This window comes from Trichomycterus rosablanca, chromosome 14 (genome assembly GCF_030014385.1).
Source record: "Trichomycterus rosablanca isolate fTriRos1 chromosome 14, fTriRos1.hap1, whole genome shotgun sequence".
Classification (NCBI taxonomy): Eukaryota; Metazoa; Chordata; class Actinopteri; order Siluriformes; family Trichomycteridae; genus Trichomycterus; species Trichomycterus rosablanca.
Genome location: NC_086001.1, coordinates 33,948,313 through 33,963,725, shown reverse-complemented (window position 1 = coordinate 33,963,725; position 15,413 = coordinate 33,948,313). Strand labels below are relative to the sequence as shown.

General features: G+C 44.8%; 1 long non-coding RNA gene across 1 annotated transcript; it reads left to right on the top strand.

Moving 5' to 3' along the window:
- Positions 1–12,641: 12,641 nt before the first annotated feature.
- On the top strand, positions 12,642–13,266 carry LOC134326733 (uncharacterized). Its single transcript, XR_010014563.1, has 3 exons — positions 12,642–12,756; positions 12,890–12,976; positions 13,143–13,266. It is a non-coding gene; the product is annotated as an uncharacterized LOC134326733 (long non-coding RNA).
- Positions 13,267–15,413: the final 2,147 nt, after the last annotated feature.

Here is a 15,413-nt window from a genome sequence, read left to right as displayed (position 1 = left end):
AGCGTAAATAATCGGCTGTGTCACCAACAACGCTCTGGGAAGGAGCCGATCTAACTAAAAGAGAGAAAAGAGGTGAGGCGCGGATTCGAACCGGGGTTGTGCCGATGCTAACACAGCGTTCAAACCGCTGAGCCAAACTGGCACAGCTGAAACCAAAATCCGCTTAATGCCTTAAGGGGCTGAGGTAGTTGCAGTGAAGCGTCTAGCATAAGCCCGATGCTACTCACGTTAGCCGGGCGCCTAGCAACGCTAAAAACAAACCGCAGCTCGCGGGCTGCACCGATCGCACCGTCTTTCCCTATAAAGAGAAATAAAAACCTCAATACCTCGACCTTGCGATCTACACACCCTTGCGCCCTTTTAGCGCCGGGGGTAACCGAACTGGCCCTGATAAAGGTACAGGCTGGTGCAGTGCAGCATAACCCACCAAACAAAGACAAAAGGTGCGACACCTGCAGTCTAGCAACGCCCCCTTAAATAGGGAGCTCGCAGCTGCAGGTCGTTCGCCCTAATCAGCTGGCCTCCTATTTGAGGCCATGCTGTTCTTTGTTCTGTAACGCCTGCAACGCTGGGAACTGGTGTTACGTTCACCAGACGTCGCAGGCACCCTAACAGGACCCCCCCCTCTAGGGACAGCTCCCGAGGTCCCAAGACACGCAGACCTGTTCCTTCGGTACTCACGGATCAGTTCAGGGTCCAGGATGCGTCGAGCCGGTACCCATGAACGTTCCTCGGGGCCGTAACCTTCCCAATCCACCAGGTATTGGGTGCTGCCCTGCACTCTCCTGCTATCCAGGAGGCGGCGAACCGTAAATGCAGGGGCACCCTGGATGATACGAGGGGCGGGAGGTTGTGGGGGGGGTAAAGCTCCCCCGCTCGCGAACGGGCGAAGTTGGGAGACATGGAAGGTTGGATGCGCCTTCATCCTGGGAGGCAGCTCCAACCTACAGTACAGGCCAAAAGTTTGGACACACCTTCTCATTCCTGTGATTTCTCTTAATTTTTTTAAATTTTCTACATTGTAGATTAATACTAAATACATCCAAACTATGAAGGAACACATATGGAATTATGTAGTAAACAAAAAAGTGTTAAACAAACCAGAATATGTTTTATATTTTAGATTCTTCAAAGTAGCCATATTTTGCTTTAATGACAGATTTGCACACTCTTTGAAATTTTCTCAACCAGCTTTATTAGGTTTCCACCTGGAATGGTTTTCAATGAATGTTTGTGCCTTGTCTAGAGTGAATTTTTGGAATTTGTTGCTTTTTTAATGTGTTTGAGACCATCAGTTGGGTTGTGCAGAGGTAGAGTTGGTAAAATATAAAACATATTCTGGTTTGTTTAACACTTTTTGGTTCACTACATAATTCTTCATAGTTTGGATGTCTTCAGTATTAATCTACAATGTAGAAAATGAAAATAATCAAGAAAAAACATTGAAGAGAAGGTGTGTCCAAACTTTTGGCTGGTGTGTCCAAACTTTTGGCCTGTACTGTATATGTCACCGGGTTTATCCGTCTAACTACCTTGAACGGACCAATGTACAGTGTATCACAAAAGTGAGTACACCCCTCACATTTCTGCAGATATTTAAGTATATCTTTTCATGGGACAACACTGACAAAATGCCACTTTGACACAATGAAAAGTAGTCTGTGTGCAGCTTATATAACAGTGTAAATTTATTCTTCCCTCAAAGTAACTCAATATACAGCCATTAATGTCTAAACCACCGGCAACAAAAGTGAGTACACCCCTAAGAGACTACACCCTAAATGTCCAAATTGAGCACTGCTTGTCATTTTCCCTCCAAAATGTCATGTGATTTGTTAGTGTTACTAGGTCTCAGGTGTGCATAGGGAGCAGGTGTGTTCAATTTAGTAGTACAGCTCTCACACTCTCTCATACTGGTCACTGAAAGTTCCAACATGGCACCTCATGGCAAAGAACTCTCTGAGGATCTTAAAAGACGAATTGTTGCGCTACATGAAGATGGCCAAGGCTACAAGAAGATTGCCAACACCCTGAAACTGAGCTGCAGCACAGTGGCCAAGATCATCCAGCGTTTTAAAAGAGCAGGGTCCACTCAGAACAGACCTCGCGTTGGTCGTCCAAAGAAGCTGAGTGCACGTGCTCAGCGTCACATCCAACTGCTGTCTTTGAAAGATAGGCGCAGGAGTGCTGTCAGCATTGCTGCAGAGATTGAAAAGGTGGGGGGTCAGCCTGTCAGTGCTCAGACCATACGCCGCACACTACATCAAATTGGTCTGCATGGCTGTCACCCCAGAAGGAAGCCTCTTCTGAAGTCTCTACACAAGAAAGCCCGCAAACAGTTTGCTGAAGACATGTCAACAAAGGACATGGATTACTGGAACCATGTCCTATGGTCTGATGAGACCAAGATTAATTTGTTTGGTTCAGATGGTCTCAAGCATGTGTGGCGGCAATCAGGTGAGGAGTACAAAGATAAGTGTGTCATGCCTACAGTCAAGCATGGTGGTGGGAATGCCATGGTCTGGGGCTGCATGAGTGCAGCAGGTGTTGGGGAGTTACATTTCATTGAGGGACACATGAACTTCAATATGTACTGTGAAATACTGAAGCAGAGCATGATCCCCTCCCTCCGGAAACTGGGTCGCAGGGCAGTGTTCCAGCATGATAATGACCCCAAACACACCTCTAAGACGACCACTGCTTTATTGAAGAGGCTGAGGGTAAAGGTGATGGACTGGCCAAGCATGTCTCCAGACCTAAACCCAATAGAACATCTTTGGGGCATCCTCAAGCGGAAGGTGGAGGAGCGCAAAGTCTCGAATATCCGCCAGCTCCGTGATGTCGTCATGGAGGAGTGGAAAAGCATTCCAGTGGCAACCTGTGAAGCTCTGGTAAACTCCATGCCCAGGAGAGTTAAGGCAGTTCTGGAAAATAATGGTGGCCACACAAAATATTGACACTTCAGGAACTTTCACTAAGGGGTGTACTCACTTTTGTTGCCGGTGGTTTAGACATTAATGGCTGTATATTGAGTTATTTTGAGGGAAGAATAAATTTACACTGTTATATAAGCTGCACACAGACTACTTTTCATTGTGTCAAATTGTCATTTTGTCAGTGTTGTCCCATGAAAAGATATACTTAAATATCTGCAGAAATGTGAGGGGTGTACTCACTTTTGTGATACACTGTACCTCGGTGCCAGCTTGTGAGTGGTACCTTTGACGGGGAGATCCCTCGTCGATAAGAGGACACGTTGGCCCGGCCGGAACGTTAGAGCCGGCTGCCGCCTACGGTCAGCATTGCGCTTCATGGAGCGCTGAGAGGCCAAGAGGGCCTGTCTTGCCTTCCGCCAGGCAGCGCGGCAGCGACGGATATGTTGCTGCACAGTCGGCACCGCAACCTCTTGTTCCTGATCAGGAAACAGCGGAGGGGGATAGCCAAACTGTGCCTCAAATGGTGACATACCCAATGCGGCGTGGTGCAGGGTATTGTGGGCAAATTCAGCCCACAACAACTTATCCGCCCAAGTGGCTGGATTACCTGCAGTCAGGCACCGAAGCATCTTGCCCAGATCTTGAATGACCCGTTCCGATTGCCCGTTGGACTTGGGATGATATCCCGAGGATAAGCTAGCCGTCGCGCCAAGAAGTTGGCAAAAGGCTCGCCAGCACTGGCTAATGAACTGCGGACCCCGATCCGACACAATGTCGGACGGGACCCCATGTGCTCTCACCACATGTTGCAGAACAGCCTGTGCGGTAGCCATGGCGGACGGGAGCTTGGGCATCGGAACGAAAAGGCAAGATTTAGTGAACCGGTCCACAATCACCAGTACCACCGTGAATCCCCTGGATTTTGGCAATCCTGTGACAAAATCCAGCGCCAGGTGTGACCACGGTCTTGAGGGTACTGGTAATGGATGGAGGAGCCCACGAGGACGCTCTCTTGTGCTTTTGTTGGTTGCACAGACAGCGCAGGTTCGAACAAAGTCCTTGACCTGACTCTCCATCCCCGGCCACCAAAACCTTCGGCGCAAGAACACCAGGGTCTTAGAGACTCCTGGGTGAGCCGCAAATGAGGACGCGTGAGCCCATTCAAACACCTGACGACGGACTGTTGATGGTACAAACAGCCGGTCAGGTGGACCTCCACCTGGGTCGGGCTCAACCGCTTGAGCGTCCCGAATCGTCTTAAATATGCCCCACGTTACTGGGGCAGCAATTTGACTCAGGGGGATGATAGGGTCAGGCTCAGTCTCAGGTCTGGTCGGCTCCCACTGCCTGGACAAAGCATCGGGCTTAACGTTTTTCGACCCTGGTCTATAAGACAGGGTGAAACAAAACCGACCAAAAAAAAGTGACCACCGAGCCTGACGGGAATTCATCCGCTTCGCTTGTTGGATAAACGACAGATTTTTGTGGTCTGTCCAAACAAGGAAGGGATGTTTTGCCCCCTCGAGCCAATGTCGCCACTCATCAAGCGCTAGCTTAATGGCCAAAAGCTCCTTATCTCCTACCGGGTAGTTACGCTCGGCAGGAGTTAGACGGTGTGAAAAGAAAGCACATGGGTGGAGCTTCTTTTCTGGACCCACTCTCTGGGACAATACCGCCCCAACCCCGACGTCAGAGGCATCCACTTCCACTATGAAAGGTTCCTCTGGGTCGGGCAACTGCAATACAGGAGCAGTTGTTAAGAGAGACTTAAGCCTATTGAAGGCTTGCTGGGCCTGCACCGTCCATTTAAACGGACCCTTACCTGTGAGAGCCGTCAAAGGAGCGGCGACCGTACTGAAGTTCCGAATGAATCGCCTAAAAAAGTTTGCAGAGCCCAGAAATCTTTGCACATGGCGTACGGAACTTGGAGTTGGCCAGTCCTCCACAGATTTGATTTTTGCCGGATCCATTCGCAGGGCACCTTGTGAAATTATAAACCCCAAAAAGGAAACTGATGGGGTATGGAAAATGGACTTCTCCAGCTTGACGAACAAATGATGGTCGAGCAGAAGCTGGAGAACCCGGCGAACATGCCTCACATGTTCTTCGATGGACCGGCTAAATATTAGGATATCGTCTAGGTAAACATAGACGTATCTATCAAGGGCTTCCCGCAAAGCCTCATTGATAAAGCGTTGGAAGACCGCGGGGGCATTCATTAACCCAAAGGGCATCACTAGGTACTCATAGTGTCCCGTGGGCGTAATGAATGCAGTCTTCCATTCATCCCCTCGCCGGATACGGATCAAATTATACGCGCTGCGTAAGTCAAGCTTCGTAAAAATTGAAGCCCGCTGAAGGGCTTTGAAAGCCGTGGCCATCAGCGGCAGCGGATAACGATCCTTAACCGTTATTGCGTTCAGACCTCGATAATCGATGCAGGGGCGCAAGGTTCCATCCTTCTTTCCCACAAAGAAGAATCCTGCCCCAGCTGGGGAGGACGATGGTCGGATGAACCCCTGATCGAGTGCCTCCTTTACATACTCCTCCATGGCGATCCTCTCCGGTCCCGACAGGGAGAAGAGGCGCCCCCTAGGAGGAGAAGTGCCAGAAAGCAAGTTGATCGCACAATCGAAAGGTCTGTGTGGGGGCAAGTCCCGCGCCCGGGACTTGCTAAATACCTCCTGCAGGTCATGGTACACGGGGGGCACCCGGGCCAAGTCAGGGGTCATCGCCTCAAGCGATGATGGCGCCGATGACATGCTCACTGGCAGCAGACATGCATCTTGGCACCGTGTTCCCCATGCATAGATTGACCCGGTTTGCCAATCAATTTGGGGATTGTGCTTCCTCAACCACGAGTGTCCCAAAACCACTTGGAGTTGGGGAACCTGGGTCACTAAGAATGTGATCCTCTCCTCATGACTCCCCAAACGCATCGTGAGAGGAGGCGTTTGATGCGTGATTGGACTCCCGGCCACCGCCCGGTCGTCCACGGCATGAACCACAATGGGAACTCGTAAGGGTTGAAGCTCAATCCCCAACCCATGTACCAGATGGCGATCTATGAAATTCTCCACCGCGCCTGAATCGACACAGACTTTGAGATCAGTATTCCCAGAATCCCAACGCAACGACGCCCTGAGAAAAAGACCTTGCTCAGGGATGATGGAACAGCTCGCCCTCGACTCCCTGCCACGGGAGCGGCCTACTCGTTTCAACCGAGGTCGGGCCCTCGAGGCGGAGTCGGATGGTAATGGGGCGCCCCCCCGAGTCGATCCCAGTTGCATGGGTTCTGGGTCCTGATCTCGCGACGCGGGCCGGGGCTGGCCTTGAGGCCGACAAAAGGGCGGGTGAGACCCTCGCTCCCGGGAACGTTGTCGGAGTCTGGTATCAATTGAGGTAGCTAGGAGATAGAAGGCCTTAAGAGAAGTGGGAAGTTCTCGAGTGGCCAACTCATCTTTAATTCTCTCTCCTAGACCACGGTGAAAAATGGCAACTAATGCCCCCTCGTCCCAACCGCACTCAGCCGCCAGAGTGCGAAACTCGATGACGTAGTCGGCGACTGAGCGCCCCCCTTGGGACAGCTCGAGCAAGCGCGGGCTCGCCTCCCTTCCCCCTGTGGGATGAAAGAAAGTGTCCCTCAGAGCCTCCTTAAAAGAGGACTCTGAAGAACACTCCGGAGCGTTCTGTTCCCACAGGGCAGTAGCCCACTCCAAGGCTTTGCCGGTAAGTAGAGATATAATAAACGCAACCTTGGAGCGCTCAGAAGGGAAGCGGGACAGCTGTAGCTCGAATGTGAGGGAGCATTGTAGGAGGAAGCCTAGACATTTCTTCGCCTCCCATGAAAAACGCTCGGGGGGCGGAATGGAGGTTTCGCCTCCTACAGGAGGTGCTGGGGGAGCGGGAGAGTGGCTGAGGCTACCCGAACCGACTGCCAGAGTCGGCAACAGCTGGGCGATTTCAGTCACCCGCTGTGTCAGCTCTGACAGCGCCAGTTCGTGTCTCCCCAGTGCGACCCCCTGGTGACGAAGGACGTCAACCATGGGAGGAGTCTCTGCTGGGTCCATCTATGGTCGCACCTTTCTGTTATAAAGAGAGGCTTTAGGACCCAAGGATGCAGAGAAAAATTATATTTATTTACAATAAATAATAATTTTTACAAGACAAATGATAATAATGAAAATAAAAAACGGAAACTGGCAAAACAGAAAACAATTCGGGAAAGCCCGAACGGAGCCGCTGGCTTGCTGGCAGCTGAAAAATAGAAAAAGAACAGTACAAAACACAAAAGAAACAATCTACCTATGCGAGGCGCGAACCCTGGTCACTCACTCGCAAAGCGAATGCGTATCTCACCTCGCTATCCCGTAGCTGAGAGTGACGCTGCGCCTACGCCTTATAAGGAGCGTTTAAGGAAAGCGAAACCTCAGACACTGTCCGAAGAAATCGCGCAGAATAAGGTAAACGCCTTTTAAAGCGTAAATAATCGGCTGTGTCACCAACAACGCTCTGGGAAGGAGCCGATCTAACTAAAAGAGAGAAAAGAGGTGAGGCGCGGATTCGAACCGGGGTTGTGCCGATGCTAACACGGCGTTCAAACCGCTGAGCCAAACTGGCACAGCTGAAACCAAAATCCGCTTAATGCCTTAAGGGGCTGAGGTAGTTGCAGTGAAGCGTCTAGCATAAGCCCGATGCTACTCACGTTAGCCGGGCGCCTAGCAACGCTAAAAACAAACCGCAGCTCGCGGGCTGCACCGATCGCACCGTCTTTCCCTATAAAGAGAAATAAAAACCTCAATACCTCGACCTTGCGATCTACACACCCTTGCGCCCTTTTAGCGCCGGGGGTAACCGAACTGGCCCTGATAAAGGTACAGGCTGGTGCAGTGCAGCATAACCCACCAAACAAAGACAAAAGGTGCGACACCTGCAGTCTAGCAACGCCCCCTTAAATAGGGAGCTCGCAGCTGCAGGTCGTTCGCCCTAATCAGCTGGCCTCCTATTTGAGGCCATGCTGTTCTTTGTTCTGTAACGCCTGCAACGCTGGGAACTGGTGTTACGTTCACCAGACGTCGCAGGCACCCTAACAATTAGTACTTTGTTGCACCACCTCTGGCTTTCATAACGGTTTGAACTCTCTGAAGCATGGAGTTAACTAATGACAAACAGTATTCTTCATCAATCTGCCTCCAACTGTCTCTTATTGCTGTTGCAAGATCAGCTTTGCAGGTTTGAGCCTTGTCATTGACCATCTTCTTCAATTTCCACCAGAGATGTTCAACTGGATTGAGATCCGGACTATTTGCAGGCCGTGCCATTGACATTATATGTTTTCTTGAAGGAAAGTTTTCACGTCCTTTGTCCTATGGCAAGATGCATTATCATTATCACCAAACATCCTTTTAACTGAAAAGTGTCCAAAATTTCAATATGGACTTTGGCATTTATTGAACACTGCCATCTCCCCTGTGCATTTACCTGACATGCAGGCCCACATCATCAACAACTGTGGAACTTTACATGCAGTTATCTTCATACATTTCATTGGACAGACACCAAACAAAAGTTCCAGCATCATCACCTCGCCCAATGCAGATTCTTTATTCATCACTGAAGATCACTTTTATCCAGTCACCCACAGTCAGATTGTTTTTCTTTAGCCCACTTTAACCTTGTTCTTTTCTGTTTAGGTGTTAATGATGGCTTTTGTTTGGCTTTTCTTTATGTAAATCCCATTTCTTTTAGGTGAATTCTTACAGTTCAGTCACAGACATTGAGTCCACTTTCCGCCCACCTGTTTCTCATTCTCATTTTGACGCTTTGATGCCTTCCTTGGTCTACCAGTATGCTTCCCTTTTACAACCTTCCCATTTAGTTTGTACTCAGTCCAGATTTTAGACACAGCTGACTGGGAACAACCAACATCTTTCATGACATTCCATGATTATTTACCTTCTTAACACTAGCTTGACTGAAAATCTGAGATCCTCAGGACATACCCCCTCCTTCTACATAACCATTAGAGCACTATCAGTCCTCTTTTGTCATGCATATGCTTGCAGATAACACACTATTCAACCCACCCCCAACTAATCTATGATTCTGTTTCTTGCTAGCCAGCATGGTCAAACAATAGTTTGTGCGCCAGTTTTCAAATAGTGTCATATATAGTAGTTTTCAAATAGTATTCATATATACATGTATGTATGTATGTATGTATGTATACACACACACATATATATATATATATATACTGTAGATCAAGCCAACATGAGCATTTATAGCAGCAGGAAAAACAAGATAGAAAAACAACCTGGACATGATGCAGTATAGTTTTATTTTATGCTCTGGTTAAGTGTAAAATATTGATACATTGTCATTTTTATAAACTGATGCATGACATTAAATAATGTAAAAACATGGTGTTGTAGAAAAGCATTATGTACTTTAATCAGGAATGATTTGCACTTTACTTTTTAATGTTACTGTTATATTAGTTTCTTTTTTTTTTTTAGTAATTTGTATACTTGCACATTGTAATAAAATGTAATTTTAAAAATCAACCGCCAAGGTCGTGGATTCGATCCCCGTACGGGCCACACCCAGTTTTAGACTTAAACTAACTAACAAGTGAGCCTTCTCTAACTAGCAGGTCTTATTAACCTGGGCTTCAAACATTGTCTCTGAGAAGTGTGAGATCTGTGTACTTTGGTCAGTGGAAGTAGTTTTATAGCTTTATAAAAACATTTTACTTACGTGTCCAGCCCTGCTACACAAACTGTCATTTTTGTCCCTGTTAAAAACTTTAGCTTAGTTAAAGCAAATAAAGACACATTTAAAATGTTCATCTTTTATTACTGGTTTAAAGTTGCATAAAACATTTACATTTTCAGCATACGCTTTTATCCAAAGCAACTTACACAATGAGCAATTGAGGGTTAAGGGCCTTGCTCAGGGACCCAACAGTGGCAACTTGGTGGTGGCAGGGCTTGAACCGGCAACCTTCTGTTTACTAGTCCAGTACCTTAACCACTAAGCTATCACTGGCATAAAACAAATGTTTGTACAAATAATATGAAACCAAAGTACAAAATAAACAGTTCACTTATTTTAATTATCTCACAAATCACTTCTTAGTTTTAAAGGTCAAAGGCAGCAGCATCTTTTAGATCAGAACAGCTATTAACATTAAATATCACTAAAGAGGAAATCCTGAAGACAGCAATGTAAACCTTTCATTTAAATACAAGCTGCAGTAAAGTTACATAGTTGATCCATGGTAAAAAAGAACCTCACAGCTCAGCACAATGGTTAAACTGCACAACCCAACAAGTTAAAATAACCCATCATGTGTTCTGTCCAATATTTATACAGTGCTGGGTTGCCAAATAACACTTTTTCCACCTGTATTCGGCCTTTTCTTTCCCATATACCAAAAACAGTCGCCATTGCAGGTCTACAACACGTTACGAAAACATTTGGGACAAAAGAGCCATAAACACTCACTAATTTATATACATTATAAAGATAAAATAATAGTAATAATAATAATGTCACAATTCTGTACCCAAGCAACAAGCTGTAGTTTATTTCTAGCACCACTAGATGGCAATGATGTCTGTATAAAATTTTGAACTTCACTGTAAAAGTCAGTTCAACGTGTTTTACTGTGTATATATGGTAAATAAAAGCTTCCTATCTGTACTAGATTGGTTCTTTGGCATGAGCAGCAGGGATCAATAGACCCAACATGCCTTGTGCCAGCAGGTTAGATCGATGGTGTTGTGGTTTAATGGTGTGGGACTTTTTCCTGGCTGCATTCCTTTACAGAAAACAGAATGTATTCATTGAATAATGGGATTCAGACATGTTTCGGACACATTTACGATATTATCACGTCCACATGTGGATATTACATTGAATGTTATTGTCAGTGAATGCACTGAGGGGAACATTGAAACCATCAGAAAGGCCCATGAAAGGGAACCAAGAGCAGAACTTCCAGAACTAATAGAAGAAGACTTTGTGGACAGCATGGACCTGAGAGATCGTGTGAGGCAGGTCCTGTTCAGTAGTGCCAGCAGCACGCAGCAAGATAAAGTCAGTCAGGAACCATCGATAGAAACTATGACTGAATCTCTTGCTGGAGCGCTCTGCCAGCACCTCCAGGACAAAATCACTCTTCTGCTCCAGAATGTAAAACAACTACTGGAATGCAGAAGCTCTCAGGCTGACTGTCTTTCTACACCATGTGGCTGCGACTATTCGCTATTAGATTTTTTTCTTAATCTGCTCAAGGCCAAAAAGTCCTCAAATCCAAAAGAGCTCTCGCTCTACTACAAGATTCTTCTACACACTGTTGTGGACAAAACAGTGACACAATTGTTGACTAAAGGATTTGAGGTAATCACCCATGGGCTCCCCTCAGTGTGAGCTCGTTTCATTGCTTCGTCCAGTTCTTCTAACGACCATCATGGAAAATCTCATCCCTTCAAAACAAGGTCAATTATTTTCTTTATTACTATGTGTTCACTATGGTGATGGTATATTTTTGCATCATTGTGTGTGTATATATTATTTCAGTAGAGGACGCTTCTTGCAACACGATACAGTCCTCTGAACAGAATGAAGACACCACAGAGGTCCTGGGTTCAACAGGACAGTGTGAAGACTCTGTCAATGGACAGACAACCACAGTTGGTAAATAACAGAAAATCCCTTTTGAACACCTTTCAGAACAGAACCATTTGCTACAATTATTGGATTAAAAATAAACCTTTGTGTGAGGTTTTGCTTATTTACCACATCGATTTTTTTATGAGCTTTTAACCATCACAACTCTCTTTGTGTTTCTTCTTTCTATGATACAAAGACACAAATCCAAGAAGAACACGGATGAAGAAAGTCCGGGACTTCTTCAGAGGAGTGTGGCAGAGAGTCAGACGACTTTTTAGCAGAGGATCCAGTTCCAGCAATGTAATTACATCATAATAAGAGCTGATTTTATGTGAAACTGGGTGTTAAATGAGAAAATCTTGTATGAATATTGTTTTTTGTTTAATATAAATTTTCCTTCTTTTACAGGCTTTGAATGTGGACAATCTACTGGATTTAGTTGAAAGGGTCCAAAGTATATTAGTGGAGGAACTTAAGGACAACCTGTATCCTCCACTGATAGAGTTTGTAAACAATCAATTTCCATGTACATCCACTAGTTCAAACCAGACCAGGGACCATAATGAGCCTGGACCCTGTGGAACCAGTCCCACTAAAGATCAGCAGCTTGAAACAGAGCTATGAGGGGAAAACTTGCCACCTAATAACCCAGACACCAATGTGGACAGTATGGACCTGAGAAATCGTGTGAGGCAGGTCCTGTTCAGTAGTGCCAGCAGCACACAGCAAGATAAAGTCAGTCAGGAACCATCAGTTAAAACAATGACTGAATCTCTTGCTGGAGTGCTCTGCCAGCACCTGCAGGATGAAGTTACACCACTGCTCCAGAATGTAAAACACCTACTGGAATGCAGAATTTCTCAAGACGACTGTTTTCCTACACCATGTGGCTGCAAAGATTTTGTATTAGATTTATTTCTAAATTTGCTCAAGGCCACACATTTTTCAAGTCCAGAGGAGCTATAGCTCTTCTACAATATCCTTCTGCACACTGTATTGGACAAAACAGTGACGCAACTGCTGGCTAAGGGATTTGAGGTAAAAGAGTCACCCATAGGCTCCCCTCAGAGTGAGCTCGTTTCATTGCTGCATCCTTTCATTTTAATTACAATCATGGACAATCTTGTCCCATCAAAACAAGGTAAAGTTTTTCTTTCTCACTATGTGTTCACTATTGTGACGGTATATTTCGTATCATTGTTTTGAAAAGCATTTTTAATCCCGTGTATCATTGTTTGAACAGCATTTTAAATCATGTTTCTGTGTGATTTCAGTAGAGGATGCTTCTTGCAGCACCACCACAGAGGTCCTGAGTTCAACAGAAATATCTGCAGATCCTGTTGATGAATTCCCAATTCAATGTAAATAACAGAAAAATTCGATTTCAACACCATTCAGAACAGAGAAAAAACATTTAGCATTAGTTTATATGTTGGGTTAAATGTTTTCTAATTAACCATAAAAACCTTTTATGCGTGCGTTTTAAACATTGTGACTGACTGCGTTTCTCCTTTCTATGATACAAAGGCACAAAACCAAGAAGGAAAAGAATGAAACAGGTCCAGGACTTCTTTAGAGGAGTGAGCCAGACAATCAGACGACCTCTCAGCAGAGGATTCCATTCCAGCTGAATCCACGATGCTGATTCATTTTCATTTTTAGTTCTATTTAGCAATTAAACATTGTAAGAGACGTTCTAAATAATACTAAAGCGAGTGTAGCTGCACACTTTCCAATTGGTATACTAAATGTACAAGGTATTTCATAAGTGAACAGACAGGGATGAGATTGTTTAACTATCTCTCTGGCTATAGTTCATTGCTTATATGTATCTCAACAATCTGATTAGTTTTGAAGTGATTTGGGTGAAAGTATTCCTTTTGTGGGACTTGAGCTCCTCTAATGATTGGATTGTTTGTGGGCTAAGTTATTTGAATGGGTTTAATTACAGTAGACCAAAACTGATCAGTTTAAAACTTTTCATGTTACCTTTTGCCACTTTACTTCAGTATTATTATTATACTGACTGACCGTAGCTTTAAAACAAATATAAACATGTCTGTTGTAAGCTTTAAACAGTATTACTAGAGGAAATGCATTTTTTCTGGATCTAATACGCTGTTCTTCATTATAAATCAGTAAAAGCTGAATCATGAAGAATGGAAACCCTTTTTACTTTGCAGAAATGCAGGATAGAAGCATTTTCACTAGCTGCTACAACTATAAGCATGTGGAATAAGTTTTAACACAAGGGTAGATAATTCATACATGTACCAGCCAGCCCACCATAAATCATGGTCTCAGACTCATTTAGTGTAATTGACACTTTCATCAACGAATAAAAACGAGATGAAAATGTTTGGCAGGGACGACATCCAATCAGAACTGATTTAGTTTTGGAGAGTTAGGGAGAGATCCAATCAGAACTACTTTAGCGTATGTGGAGAGGCGGGACAAGCCGGGTAGCCATCCTATCAGTACTAATTTCTTTTGCAGTACCGCTGTAAGACCACACTCGCACACATTTGATCTGAACCCAGGAAGACCAGACTGGCCTGTGAACTGTCGTTACTCATGGAACCAGGTTAACTCCACAATGTCAACAGGGAGAAAGTGGAGAGCCGATATATAGACACATTCCTCATTTCACATCGTGAAAAACAAGACGATGTGTAAACCATCTGGGGCGACGATCTCGGGTAAAAACACAACAAATCTAAAACCACTTCTGGCACTGCTGGCAGTATAATGGCAACATAATGGCACTGCTGCTTTTACGGTACCCAGTTTTATAAAGAATGTAATATGCAATTTGTTATGAACAATGCATATATTTTTCAGGCAGAGCAGGCCTACTGGTCATTAATATTTTGTTAATCTTATGCTCAATAAGCAAGGTCAGGTAAATAAAGATGTTTGAAATAAGTTACATCTGTTTTTGTGTGTATTGCACATTCAAACATTAATAATATTCCATAAGTGGTTAAAAATGTTTCATTTTGTGTAAGTGTGCATAATTACTTAAATAATTCAAGTGAACTGATTAAAAAGCATTTACATTTTACACCCTTTATATGTATTTTAGTCTAGGCAATTTTCTGGCAATTTTCACGATTAATTCGGTTAATTCGCATGAACGTTTACACCCGATGTTAGAAATGTGACAATCGTGATTGTTTACATACTTTATATTTTAATTAAAATACCAACATGTCACGAGGCAGAAACTGACCAGACGCTCACGAAACATAAATCATGGAAAGTTTAATATCAAAAGGGTGAAAACAGTGTACAAAATCGGGTAGAATGCAAAACCAGCGGATAAACTAAACAGTAAACGGAAGACAACAAGGATTATACACGGTAACGGTTAGATTCAGAAATAAGGAGCGCAAACACGATCGGCAAAACGAGACACAAACAGAAGAGTTTAATTAAGATTCACTGAATCAAACACCGCTGAACTGAATCAAAACTCCGGAGATGGTGAGCGTGATCAGGATTGGCTGACCGGGACATGTGAGTCACGTGACAGTCCGGGGGAGCACGGGAATTGTAGTCCATATAGTTAGAAGCAGACCGTGCCCCCTCCATCCACCCCCAATAACAAGAGGACAAAATCAAAGCTGAGCTGAGTGATTACTTGATGCCCCCCCAGTGTAGCTACTGATACAGACTCACTCAGTGGTGGAAACAGTACAGTACAGGCTCGTGTTCCTTTTAAGAAACCTGTAAAGAACTTTTTGTAGTTCTTTTCCTAATGTAAGGAGGCTCTGCTGCACATTATTTAAAATAAGA